Genomic DNA, 12234 nt, shown 5'->3' on the forward strand with positions numbered 1-12234 from the left:
CAATACATTTATAACAGAGTTCCGCTTAAGCCGGTGCTAGAGGGCGTGAGGGGTGTTGCACTTTCCATTATCTCACACGAACAGACTCAATCAAACCGAGCTTGCTATTATTTTGCTTGGTTGCATCTATGCTTCCAAAGGATCTTAATATCATACCATGTCACATTATCACAATGCTGATATTGGCAAACGTTAAATAATCCCTTTTTATCGCATAGTGCGGCAATTTTCCTTTGAGCTTTGCAGCATGTTATACATAGTAACACTCATTATTACTACAAAACTGTGCTGATATCTTACAAAACTGTTGCGATATATATCAACACGGAAATCTCTATGGAGTTTCATAAGAAAAAGTGTTCCGATATATATCAGCACAGTAAAACTGTTCCGATATATATCGGGACACTTTTTCTCTGTTGAGGTCCTATCAAGGGAGTATATTTTTTCCTTTCAAAGAAAGGATGATTTTAGCTCCAATTTACAGTTCACAGAGAAAGAATTGTCACAAACACCTACATTTATAAAGTAAAAGAATAAATAAACTAGAATATTTCCAATACTTGATAGTTATTGCCAAATTCAGAAATACATGAAATATATGAAATTCTGAGATTTCTCAAATGTTTCTTTTTCTTTGATTTTTTTTACAAACAAAACAACAAGTTTTACAATATGTCTGGCCAATGAAATGCAAAGATTTAAAACCAATGCAGAAATTTGTTGGGTACTTTTATCTGGGGAACACATTTTCTAAAACAGAAGTTTTAGTGTTTCAGTCAGCGAGGCGCAGAAAGGGAATCAAAATAGTAAAAATAATAATGAACAAATTTAAATGAAAATAATATATAAATTCTAATGATAAACTATGCGATAAAACAGTTATAATATGTAGTGCTCGTGTGTTACCAGGATATATCAGAGCTAGGGGTACATCTCGTTATTTTTCTCTTCACATATCTGTCTCGGCCTACCGGCCTCGACGATATCACTGTCTTGTAAGCTGTACGGCCGTAAATGTTTAGACACTTCCAAGATGGCGGACGCTGAAAGTCAACACAGGTAGGTGTTCCAGTTTTTCATTGATAACATGTTTTCTTCAACATTTTTAACGGCCACACTTATAGCAAATGATAGCGGGATAACATGTTCCTCCTCGGCATTATCTAAAAGTTTGTTGATTTCATTGTTTCTCGAATTATATTGACGCAAAATGTGCCAATTTGATGAAATTAAAATCGAATCGAGGAACGCACATTATTTTCGGTCGTATCTTATTCAATAATCATATCTGTTTGAATATTTCTGTGGTATTTTGAAGCTTGTTACCGGTTCTTTACGATGGTAATGCTTGATTTTACGAAACATATCTGGAAATATCAAATTTTTTACGATTTTTAAATTGTCAATACAGCGGCGTAGACTATACCAACATATCACGCTGAGCGGTGTAGATACGGTTTATTGTGAACGGTTTATACATAGAATTAAGCGAAGAAACTGAACGGTGTAGATACAAGTTAATTTCGTCTATGCTAAAAATGCCACTTAAAAATATATGTAAATTAACTACGGTTCTGTAATCGTAGCCTCCGAGTATAGGATAAAGGAAGTTCCGACGGTATACTTAGACAACTCTATCAGAAAAGGATAGGATTACGTCAGCATTTGAGGGACATCATACATTATATTTGTTCGGATCCGTAATCCTAGCCACTGCCATTAGTTTTTCACTTTTTTTGTGAATTGTTTAGCGATTTGTTTTTTACCATCAAATTTTAAATTCAGTTTTTTATTATTATTCGTAGATATAATGTTTAAATATTGTTAACAGTTTCACCTTAGTTTAAAGTGTTGTTGGGGACACACGTTATACGTAGGTTAGGTATTTTTGCCGTTCTGGCCGTCTTCAGACGCAGTATTTGAAAGGGAGATCATTATTTGGCGCTAATAAAAGACGCACTACGGATCTGAACCCTCTCTTGGGATGTTACCGTAATTTAATACCCTGACAAGAAAAATAAATATTTGATATTTTAGTTATATTTGAATAGCTAATAAAATGATTCAAAAGGCGGGTCTTAAATATGCTCGAACTTTGATAATACATTTATTTTTATTATCCTGTTTGCGTCTTGAGGTAGAAAAGGGGAGATAATAATTATTAAACAGATGTGGATTCCTATTAATTTTCAGTTTAAAAATTGCAACTTCAATTTTTTAACAGTTTAAAAATTGCAACTTAAATTTTTTAACAAATATAATACGGTTGTTTTTACATTTATTTCAGATACCGATTTTGTAATAAAAATACTTTTGTTAACAACTTCTTATCTTTGTGGTACAACTAGGCTAGGAAATACCTGATTTCAGAAATAATTAAAGTCGAAACATTCACATATAAGGTGCAAAACGGTTATCAATGAATGCATAAGATCAATTGTCAAAGTTTAAGAGAAATCCACGGAAGATCAAAACAGATTACCACCTTTTGCCACTCGCCGTTGTTGGTTCGAATCCAAAGATGGTACCATTCTTTCATGTATGGAAGCTAAGATGGGTTATGGAAGATCGGTACTTTTACCTAGGTGCCCATTCGTTTCTGAAATTCTGAAATAATGCACAGAGGGGAACAGGTGGTGTTCCTCAACTATTTAGAGCTGCCATTTCAATGAAAGCTGTTTTTTTTTAAATGTCCGAGATATTTTTAAAATTTCCCCGAAACGAATTAGGTAGATTTTGCAAACGGCACTGCACCTTGTTCTTTTTCTTTTGCTTATCATTAAATTTTATTTGATTTCCTGTTTTAGTTTAACAATCAATGCACTTGAATCATGTTTCATGAGGAAACACAGACAAAGCTATATGCTGATTGTAGGAGAGAGTTCAAGACCAGGAGTGGGCTTGGAAAGCACATGATCCGGCATGAACGTTCGCACAAATACGAATGTGCAGAATGTCATCAGAAATTTGTAGAAAAACACCAGTATGAAGGTCACATGAGAAAACGCGGATCAGATATGTTAACATGTGACAAATGCCATAAAAGCTTTACACATTTACAGTCCGTGAAGAGGCATATGAAGACATGCTTCATAAAGGAGGATAACAGTGGTGATCACTCTTCTTTCAAACGTGATAAACACAATTGTGATTCAAAGCTTATTGTGATATGCATTACAATCATATGTCTATCATTTGGAAATATTCCGAAATAAAGAAGTTATTTTTTAACTTTAGAGATTTACCTTTATGAGATTAATCATTATACATGTTCTATGTTTTTATGTTATTTGATTATATACTTGTTTTGTTGTTTTATAATTATATTTATGATTTGCAATATTGAAGTCTAAATAAGACATTTAATAAAAAGATAAACTGCACAATTATATGTTATATCATTTTTACTTTCCAATTATTAATAATCAGTTCTTAGCCAACAGTGTAAATATGAATATATTTAAGCAACTGTTGAAAATGGTAGCACATAAACTTATCAAGTTCATACCACAGTGTAACCATTTTGACATTATGAGTCGTTAAAAGAGTCCAGTTTCTACGAGGTATTAAAAGAGTAGTGTTTCTATGAGTCCTTCAAAGAGTCTAGTTTCTATGAGTCGTTAAAAGATTCCAGGTTTAACCCACGACGCACATGGGGAAGTATCTTTGCCTCTGACGCCTTGTGGTACTCCCGAACTGGGAACTGATTTCGTGCTGGCTGATTTGGCTTAGACACTTTTCCAGATTTTCTGGTTCTTTTTCCTCGCCTTCTCTCCTCTAGATCAAACGAATGGTCCCTAATAAATGAAATTTTTAGTAATGAAAGGATTGCATTTGTCAATAAGATACACAAACAAAAACAGAACCTATATTTTTCAATGATTTTTACATGGAGTAATCGTTACCGTATCCAGAGCGGTGTATGGTTCAAGATGATTGTAAACAAACGAAGTAGCAATACCTACTGATATAATGGTAACACTTTTAGTTATGAAGAAAATATTAATGATTATTGCTATTGGTGTACATACTTACAAATTAAATTACACAGTCAATAACTTGAAATTTCCTAATAGGGTGAAAAAGAGGAACAGACGCATTCAAAATCAATAAATATACCTTAAACGAATGGTTGATACGTCTCTTAAAGGCTCATCCCAGTCATCTATAATCTGCTGTGTTGTGCAGGCAGGCATGTTTTCTTTAGACGAATTTGATTGGAGTGGAGTTCTGTGCAGTGTTCAACAACCATATCAAAGTCGCCCTCGAAGCAACAGTAATAACACGTGAATGCAATAAGCCTGAATAGAAAACAATATATTGATATCAGTATGTACACCATTCAAAACTTGTATCTACACCGTTCAGTTTTTTCGCTTAATTCTATGTATAAACCGTTCACAAAAAACCGTGTCTTCACCGCTCAGCGTGAATATGTTGGTATAGTCTACGCCGCTGTATTGACAATTTAAAAATCGTAAAAAATTTTGATATTTCCATATATGTTTCTTAAAATCAAGCATTACCATCGTAAAGAACCGGTAAAAAGCTTCAAAATACCACAGAAATATTCAAACAGATATGATTATTGAATAAGATACGACCGAAAATAATGTGCGTTCCTCGATTCGATTTTAATTTCATCAAATTGGCACATTTTGCGTCAATATAATTCGAGAAACAATGAAATCAACAAACTTTTAGATAATGTCGAGGAGGAACATGTTATTCCGCTATCATTTGCTATAAGTGTGGCCGTTAAAAGTGTTGAAGAAAACATGTTATCAATGAAAAACTGGAACACCTACCTGTGTTGACTTTCAGCGTCCGCCATCTTGGAAGTGTCTAAACATTTACGGCCGTACAGCTTACAAGACAGTGGATATGTGCAGAGAAAAATACCCTCGATGTACCCCTAGCTCTGATATATTCTGGTAACACACTCTCACACATACTATAACTATTACATATGTTTAAAATTCTGTACGTTTTGATACGATGAAGCATGTATCTTTACGTTTTTGTTATTCGTGTGTGTGTGTGTGTGTGCGTGCGTGCGTGCGTGCGTGCGTGTGTGTGGTAGTGGTGGGGGTGGGGGTATTTATATATTTTTTATCTTTATTTGTGCGTATTTTGGAAAGAATTTCCGATAGTTTATATTTCATATTCTTTAACGTTCATGTGTAGTTCCATAAAAGTACAAATTATGAAATGAGGAACAGTCAAACATGATACACCATTACATTTCAATACACCACTGAAAAGCATGAAATGGACAGTATTAACATTTTGAAATTGTTATTCTGGGAAGGAGTTACGCACTAATGTTTGACCATGAAATAACATCACCATGGCATCCAATGGAAGACCTTTTCATGAATCCAGAGCTGCTCCTACAAGTTATTCTTTACAGGCACGTGTCATTAGCCTACATAGTCACTGGTCACGCCAGGTTTTCCCCTGTGTATAATCCTAGGTCCTCTTTTATTCCTGGTCTACATTACGGCCTACACTACGCGTCACTTGCTGATGATTATCTGATGTAGAGAGTTATCAACAACAAGCAGGATGTAGAGCACTTACAGAAGGATCTAGACAGCCTCTATGAATAGAGAGGGGCTGATACATGGCGTTCAACCAAGACAAATGTGATTGCACTCGCATCACCAACCATCAGTACCTACTGACATTATTTCATATCTACTAACAACCTTTTTGGCTTGATGCGCAGGAAATTTTCTACGTGCTTGTAGTACAGTGTCAAAATAGTTTGTATTTTCGAGGCCGTGTAAGCACAGCTAGTGCTCAATTCCTTTTACATCTTATTATTGCTATATTTATAGTTCAGTTGCTGTAAGTAATACGATTTGGTTGTTTTTTTTTTTTAAATTAATTTGGGTGGTAAACTAGTTTACTAGATTAAACTCTCCAGTGCTGTTTTTGCCACTGATCTTTCCAAAGCTGACTTGTTCACAAGTTGATTGACCGTTTCTTCTTTTTGTATTGTTACGTCAAAAGGTAACAATTGTTTGTTACTTAAAATATCAAAGGTAACAGAAAAACAAACTAGCACCTATTAACAATAACAAAATTTTATTCATAAAGGTAACAACTAAAATACCTTAAAAATGTTAAATAGCCATAAAATCCAATCTAATATGCAAAAATAGTCCAAATGCTGTCCTGGTCAAATTTAAACCCAAACAAATTGTTCAAAAATACAAACTGAATTTAGTATGTCCAAAGAATATAGATCCTCTCTTTAAAGATGAATTTTTAAATCCACAATTTTAACGTAAATCCTTCACATGTTAGATATAAATGATAATATTTTGTTATTAAGAAATACAGGAAAGTGTTTCAATAAGTTCTTACTTTTAGCTTTTATCCTGTCCCCAGATAGCTTGCTATTTAAAGTATCACGGAAGGTTCCAGAGCTTTCAAGTATCACCAAGAATAAAAGGAATATTCTGGAAAAACCAAGAACAATCCGGACTTTAATAATAATTGTAACACCCTGTTTATCAGAATTGTGTTAGAACATTCTGGAACACCATAGAATATAAACAATTTATTGACATGTCTCAAAACTATGTCAGTATTGTGGTAGAACATTCTGGAACACCATAGAATATAAACAACTATTTGACAACATGTCTCGAAACTAGGCCAATAAACAATGAGTTATCAATAAAGTAAAGTTTAAAGAGGAATGACATATACATAACAGTATGTTTATATCTGAATGTTATATCCCAGACAGCATCTCATATTGGGCCCAAATTGGCCCAATACTATTTTCTATCATGGCCCAAGATGGGAAAACTATAATGGTCCAGATGGTATTTGCAACCGGGATTTAAGTGGGTCCCATGTGGTCTCTTATTGGGTCCCAGATCTTATACCCTCATGCGGGGCCTTTCTGGACCCCATACCGTATACAATATGGAATGTTTAGAGCCATTCTGGATTTTCTGGGTCATATTTTTATTGATATTGTCAACAGGTTCTGCACACATTGGTAGCTGCAAATGTAGTTGTTTCGGAATCACGATGGACTCTGTTTTGTTCTCCCGATATGTCTCATATCGACAACACTGTCACAGCTTCTTTGTCAGGGCACTCTGTAAAGAAGAAAAAGTAATGTCAGGGCGAGTATATGTTGATAAAACTATGACTGTTTACAAAATGTCTTGAAATTTTTGCAAAAGAAAGATTTCTATTGAACAAGAAAAAAAACTATTAAAATGCCATGAAAGTATAAAATAATACCTTTTAAGGACACTCTAAGGGGTGGAGAGGCGACCTGCTTAATGCACATGATTTTTCTCCACATTTAAGAAGAAAAAACATGATGTGTAGCATACCAAAATGAAGGTGAAAGACTAAATTATACCTTGGTGCTATTATAAAAACATTTTATGCATCATGTTTCTTTTAAGATAACAAAATATGTAAAACTCTGTTGTTATCTTCAAACAGAATTCAGTATGGAACTCGATTCTTTGAACAATTTTTAAAGAAGACCATCCAAGGAACATCCCTGTTAAGTTTCATCAAAACTGGCCTGGTGATTTAGGAGGAGATGTTGTTTAAAGGAAAGTGTGGACGGACGAATGGTCGCTGGACGGAGAGCGATCACAATATCTCACACTGGGCACGTTGTGCTCAGGTGAGCTAAAATTGATAGATACGTGTACATACACTGTCCGAAGAGTCACGACAGCAAATATTGGACTCATATGGGGCACTTCCGGGAAACGTACTTTTAGACCAAAGAAATGTATTAAAATTCAAACAAAACGTACAAGAACGATTTTATACTAGTGACATTGCTGATAAGATTAAATTCAATACAATTGTATCTCACATCGCTGAGACATTGTATATGGATCCCATATGGGTCCGATGTGGGCAAATACTTAAATACTGGTCCCATATGGGACACATATGGTATATCGGCCTAGATGTAGCCTAAATGGGCCCCATATAGTCTTGCTGGCTGGGATATATTATTCTCGCATTCGCTTGTGTTATTGTGAATATGTGCTCAACCTGTGGAGTCATGTATGGGCGGCTGCGTTCTTTGAGTTGGACTTTTTTCCTTGTTTTTAAATAGCCATAGCTAGATCTTACCTACGACCTTTTTAATTGTTAAAAACATAAGAAAGGAAGTGTGAGCGAAGTTTCTATAGTTCAACTAGCGGATAAACGCGTTTCCTCTAGTTTCAAAATGGCGAAGGAATTCAGAAAATGTTAACGGGGCTGTGGAAATGCATTGTTATTAGTGTTTTATGTTAATTTATTATAATTAATTCCTATTAAAAGATATCTGGAACACACGGACCGTTGAGATTTTTCTATGGGCCCGCCATATGAGTTATTCACCACCAGCAGTACACCCTAGAATAGTAGCAAATAGGACGCGCATGTGCAAAAACATTTCCGGATTCTTACTATACTACACAATCGTTGGTAATCAAACTAGGCCTACAACTGCAAAAAAGCAAATGATGGGTGGGGGGGGGGGGAGGGTCGCACTGAATGTTACCTTAACAACAAAGATGTCGGCAGTACAAGAAAAGGTGAGTTTTTTTTCTAAAAATTGTGTTTTTCACAAAACACTGGAGTAAAATACCTAGCTATAAACCCGCTACACACTTTTTGTTTTTGGAACCTACCTGACTTTGTAACAAAAGCTTCAGCTTTAGTTGACCACAGGATTCGAATCGAGGGAAATGTAAATTAAATCGTAAGGTAAGGTTCACATGAAAAGGAACAACGAATTGTTGCGAAAACACTTGTTTAATACTACTTACGACTTTAGACCAATCAGAAATGAAACCCAAGTTTACTTTAAGACATTTCAAAACGAAATCCAAGAAATTCATTCTAAGTATGTTTTAGTTCCAGCAGACAAGGCGGACAACAATATTATCATCATTTGACGTTTACATTCTATTAATGTTTTACAAAGCGAACAAAATAGTACTAAAGCATATACATTGAGTCCTTCTGTTGAACAACAATTGGTCACTGATCACATCACTGAAATTTCTAATTTGAAAGTTTGTGTAGATGAACAACAAATTAAACTTCCAACCATGTACTGGATTCCTGAATTGTATAGACAACCATATAAAAACAAGGATAAATATCAAACGGAATGCCAGTTCTAAAAACGCAGCCTCCCCAAAACGAAACACACAGCACGCGGATGTGCACACTTCCAATTCACACACACACATACAAAGCAATCACACGAGAAAAACACAAACAAATAAAGGAACACATGGGGGAAAATCTCGTTTTATCACTAATTGATCGCGGCCGCGATCATTTTGAATAGGACAAGTATATACGCGCTGGGGAAAATATTTCATGATGGACCTGTGAATTCTTTACTTATGGGTGAAACAGGTCTCATAAGCGTAAATACGACTAGCTTCTACTGATTATAAAACATACCGTACGATTTGTTGTGAATTAACTGTTGTTGTACTTTTAGTAGTTCAACCGCCACCCTTGTTTAAGAGCAACATTTAAAAACACGTTTTTTTTTCATCCTCAAGTAATAAGTAAGTAGAGTCGCCCAGTTTAATCAATCTAGACGCACAATCTAATTTTATACATAAAGCGCGTACTTCACCCGATTTACATTCGGAACATTTTCACGCGTTTCGGGCTTTATCGTATGTATAACATGGGATTTTTGAACCGTCCAAAGATGTTGGAAATGTTTGTCTCATTGTTTATTTTTTTAATAAAACTGTTACTGCTTTCATTTTCTACCACTTTTTTTCCACCCTTGCCTGAAAAAAACAGTAATGAGTTTGTACACTGTTCAGACAATTGTGCTGTGTTGAAATTTAACCAAACACAAGTTTACCTGCATAAACAGAAAGCATGATATGTCACCATGCGCGGATCCAGAAGGGGGGACCGGGGGTCCGGACCCCCTCTGGAAAATCTTTAAAAAAAGGAAAGAAGACAAGAAGGAAAGAAAATGTTTTTCGAAAAAGGCAACATTAGGACTGCATGTGAAGTATATGCGGCTGCTGCTACATACGACCCCGACATCCCGACATTATTCATATTATTTATCTAAAAGAAACTAAGAATTTTACCTTCAAAAAAGCTTGATTTTATCATTTTCCCAAATTTAACAGGTTAGTCAATAAAACTGTCCCAGAATGCAAAAAATGAAGTGATAAATTTCAAAATTTCCAGGGGGGAGGAGGGGGGAGGAGGGGGCAGGGGATCGGATCCCCTCTGAGAAAATTGGCTGTGTCCGTGCATGGTCACTATACCTGTCCAGTACTGGACATTATGGTAAACGCTTCTTTCCTGCACAAATGACAATTTCGCAACTTCTGTCCGGTTTCTACAAATTTCTGGCCGCGATAAACCATTTGACTTGTTCAAGCTCTTGTACCACTGTATTTTATTGTACAGGTAATTTCCGCCTCTTGGATAGGCACACCCTCCGGAGAGGTATTTTTCTTTATATGAACTGTGCTCACTAAGTGCTATTATTTACAAGTGCACTCTACGTGCATATATACAAGTGTCTGACAGGTGCAGACTAGTAGAAGAGACAGATACAAGGGAATCCGGGTACCAGACCCTAGCTCTTTTTGAAAAGACCCCTTAGTTCTTTAACGTGCCCAGTGTATAGCACCGATACACGCAAGGATTGCCTGGGTTTCTGACCAGTACACCTCTAGTTGGATGGGAAACACTGAAAAGCGTTTCTGAAAATTCCGGCGGCATCTGTCGGGGATCGAACCCCAGACCTCAGGATTGGAAAGCCAGCATGCAAAACCACTGAGCTACAAACATAAGTTATTTACACCAAGTCTTACTGCTGCAAAAGCCCACGTGAAAAGATATTGCGATAAAGTATACGAAAACACTGGCAAGCACTTATTTCAGTCGGTAAAATGTTCTGACGGAATCCATAAGTTTAAAATTAGTAACATACTTGTGATCTCCCGCGCGGGAGGGTCAAAATCCCATTTTTTTTCACCTTGACCCCCGTCTCCCAACCAAAATCATAATTTTCCCGCTTTTCAAAAACATATTTTTTTAGTCTTTTTTTGCGGCACATTTGTTTTGCCCACCACCAGATAAACAGATGTTAATGTATGACGTCACGGTGATCTCTCCTACTATGATTGCGTTGATAATTACCGAGGACTGCCAAAAATGTTTACACGGTAAAACAAATCGTCACCGTGTGGAGTAAAGAGTTGTTTTACACAGGTGAATTTTGATAAAATGATTAGTTGTTTGTTTCGATAAGGGATTAGACAAGCAGGGCTTTTTCCACCTGTCTCACGGGGCCGAAAACAATAACGGACCATTCTCAATGCCAATTAGGTCCCATTTTTACCAGTTTGAAGAAAAAAAAATCTCTCAGTCATACGCTGAAATGAATTTTTGATTATTCAAAGAAAAGTTTTGTTAGGTAATGAAATCACATAAATAATTGTTGGAAAAACCAGCCCGTTACTATTTTTAGAACATGACTGTCGTCTGCACCTCGGTAAAAATGAAATGTATGATTCTTCCAGAATATCGTATGTTTCGAATGTAAAATCCTCACAAAACACATAAATACATCAACATTTATTGAAAAAAGTACCAAAACATTGTGTTGACAGATAGTTCTTATACCATTAACATCAAATGTCACATACTTTCGCGCCCCGATTTTTTCACCCGAACACACACACTACCTTTTGGACAATATAGTTGTAATTGTGGTGAAAACGTTCTAGGTAAGTGTAAACAAAAGTTTAGATAAGACAAATTAAAAGTTCTTCTATTTTTGCAAGCTTAGACTATTAAGAATCAGCCACATAGAAAAAAGATCCTGAAAATTAAATTCTCTAAATTTCACTTAATTTGTAATTCATTTAAATGTCTACCAGTAAAACTTGAAAATTAATGTGCTACTTGTTAAAAGTTTTTAAAATACAATATTGCATCCTTTTAGTTTTTGAAGTACTAGTTAGATATAGTTAAAAGTAGAATAGAAAATAACATTTTTTTATTTTTTGTTTTAGCTAAGTAACCAGACGAAATATGATAGGTCTCTGACACCAACTTCTCAATTCAAAAAAAGGGCATTCAGCAACGGACATAAACTTTAGTTTATTTATTTTATTTATTTATTTTGTTGGGTTTAACGTCCCCAGGTGCCCCTCCGTGCATTATTGCATCACG

At 35.5% G+C, this 12234-nt stretch overlaps 1 long non-coding RNA gene across 1 annotated transcript; it reads right to left on the reverse strand.

The window, feature by feature from the left end:
- Positions 1-3092: 3092 nt before the first annotated feature.
- Positions 3093-9604, reverse strand: LOC123524455 (uncharacterized). The gene is made up of 4 exons (XR_008369803.1): positions 9472-9604; positions 4812-7127; positions 4123-4304; positions 3093-3800 (listed from the first exon to the last, which is right to left on the reverse strand). It is a non-coding gene; the product is annotated as an uncharacterized LOC123524455 (long non-coding RNA).
- Positions 9605-12234: the final 2630 nt, after the last annotated feature.

This window comes from Mercenaria mercenaria, chromosome 2, assembly GCF_021730395.1.
Source record: "Mercenaria mercenaria strain notata chromosome 2, MADL_Memer_1, whole genome shotgun sequence".
NCBI classification, from domain to species: domain Eukaryota; kingdom Metazoa; phylum Mollusca; class Bivalvia; order Venerida; family Veneridae; genus Mercenaria; species Mercenaria mercenaria.